The following is a 2,738-nucleotide window of genomic DNA, read 5'->3' on the forward strand; positions in this document are numbered from 1 at the left end:
TTTTTTTTTTTTTTTTTTTTTTTTTTGGGGGTGGGGGGAGTTCATCTGAGCGGCCAGCGAACTTGATGAGTAATTTGCGTCTCTCGGTTCATGCGGTTAATTATATATATGCATATGTGCGTTTATCACGCTGCACACTCAAGTACACCCTTTGAAAGGGAGGAGAGCGGGCAGTCCCATCCACAGCAGGTAGGTCACACTGCTTATGGGAAAGAAACGCAGGTGATGCAAATTCATACTTTAAGGGCAACCCCTGTGGGGGGGCGGCAAAAATGGCATATTGTCCCGGTGCACAAATATAACGGTGATTACAACTCGGGTGGGATGCTTACATAAGGGAGGAGGAGGCAGGACAAAAAAAAAAAAAAAAAAATGCCACATGCACATAAATATGTTTTCGTATGTTTGCATAAGCTTGCGCATTTTTACGTACCCAAGACGGAGTGCACAATTACGCCACTTGAAGAGAGGGCACTTCTTCAACGGTGAATGGAAAAATTTCCATCGGCGGAAATGTAAATGCCAAGCTGGTATGGCCCGAATGTTCACTCTCCGTTGCTCCTTTGGAAGAATTGCCAATTTTTCACTTTTGTAAAGAGACACACGGTTGTGTGTGTGGGGTGAAATCCCCTTACAGGTGATGTGCGATAAGACGACTTAGGCAACTTTTGCCCGTGGATGTCTTTTTCTCCTTCCCTGCCAACAGATCGCCCACGGCATTACATTTCTCCCTTTCAATGTGTTTACACATGTATGCTCTTTGTTGTAGGCGCACGCGCTGCTTCCTACATGGTTCAGTTCCGTACACAACTCCTGTTTAACCGAAGAAAGCGGCGATTGTGCAGCAACTTTATGTTAATTTATTTTTCCCCACCCCTTTGATGAGGAGAAAACTTAATTAACCATTTTCACCTGAACGGCAATATTTTTACAGCTAAAAAGGCCTTTTCGTATGAACAAACGAAAAAAAAACAAAAAAAAAAAACCCCAGTAGCAACCCGCTGGATATGCTTATCTTCTGCAAGTAGGACAACAGTAACCGGTATCACACAGAGAGAGTGTGCCAACTAAGTATCCTTACAGTTGTGCAAAAATGTACGTTCAGTGCAGCGTTTTTTTTTCCCCCTGTGCCTAGCTAGCCAAACACTGTGGAGGACATACCACGATGGGCAACTGGTTATGTGCTTCACCCGTTGGGCGTAAAAAGGTTACGTCCAGGGATGGGACGACGAACGTGTATATACGGTTTGGAAAAGGGTGAACATGGGGCAGCAAATGGAGGTCACGCTTCAGCGCCTGTGCGTGTGCCTGTGCATACCTATACATGAGCGGGCATGCAAATCATACAAATGGAAAGAAGCGGTGAAATAGGAACGAGTTCGCTTTGTACGGCTGAATGGAAAAGTCAAACAGCGGGCGAAGCACTAATGGAATGTAGAGGCAACTTTGATACACGTGTGCGTTGTTCCTCCCCTCACTTTGTAAATTTCGCCTGGGGTACTATAACTCATATAGTATATGCATATATAAACAGTGCCACAGCGCAATGCGACGTACACATGACTGCGTAGGTGTAAGTGCGCCCTCAAGCGAGCACATTTGGTGTGCCGCCCCACTCTTTTTTTTTTTTTTTTTACGGGGCCTCCCATCACATTGCCCGTAAAGTGTCGAAAAGAAAAATTAGAGAAGAGCTAAGAACGCTGTATAACGAGCAGATTGGGAAAGTAGCACATTTGCGAACTTTTAAAAAAAAAAAAAACGTGATGCGTATTTCAACGTGAAAAGGTGTACAAAAAGGGAGGCAGTAAAAAAGCTGTGAAAAAAGCACACGGCGATACGGCGGCATGCAGGTAAGGGAAAAAAAAAAAAAAAAGGGCTTGCCTTGTAAATGCGAAAGTAAAGATTTTATTTCGCGTACCTTGGAGTTGGCAAGTGCCTCCGTTCCGCGTACGCTCATATGTACACTTGTGCGTTTGTGCTGATATTTTCGGGTACACCTTGTGCATATTTTCAGGGGGGCCCTTTTTTTGGGACTTTTTTATCGCACATTTTTGCGCCTACCTGTGCTCGATCACATTTATAAATTCATATGCTCGCCTCCACCTTTTTGCGTACACGCAAGCGTAGTACACTTTTTTGTGCTCACCCTTTGGCGTACATGTCATGCTCCTCCTCTTGCGCCATTTCGCAATTCGTCACCGTGCCATTGGCAAAGTCATCCCCATCGGCATAAGTCCATCGCCATCACCATCACTATCACCATCCCCACATCACCGTTTCACCGTTTTTGTGCCCCACAGGTGGCGCCGCAAGTGCCGCGTGCACATACATATGTACACATATATATATAATATTATATATTATACGTGACAAGCATATGCACATATTTAACATATGGCATTATGCGTTATTGGTATTTTTTTTTTTTCTCTCAGCAGCCTCCCCATGTACATACCATCATACCATTCAATCTTCCAATCCACCCATCGTCCGTACATGCATACCTTATTATGCAAACACACGAAAGTGCGCGTACTTTTTATGCTCACTTTTTTTATTTTCATTAAGCCCCCACACTTGTAATTATATTCATTTTATTTTATTTATTTTTATTTTTTATTTTTTTCCCCCCCCCTCTTTCCTTTTTTTTCACAAGTGTATACATGTATACATGTATATATATATATATGATATAAAAATATCTCATGCGCTCACATATTTTTTTTTTTTTTTTTTTT

The sequence above is a fragment of the Plasmodium fragile genome (assembly GCF_000956335.1).
Source record: "Plasmodium fragile strain nilgiri unplaced genomic scaffold supercont1.10, whole genome shotgun sequence".
In the NCBI taxonomy this organism is placed as follows: domain Eukaryota; phylum Apicomplexa; class Aconoidasida; order Haemosporida; family Plasmodiidae; genus Plasmodium; species Plasmodium fragile.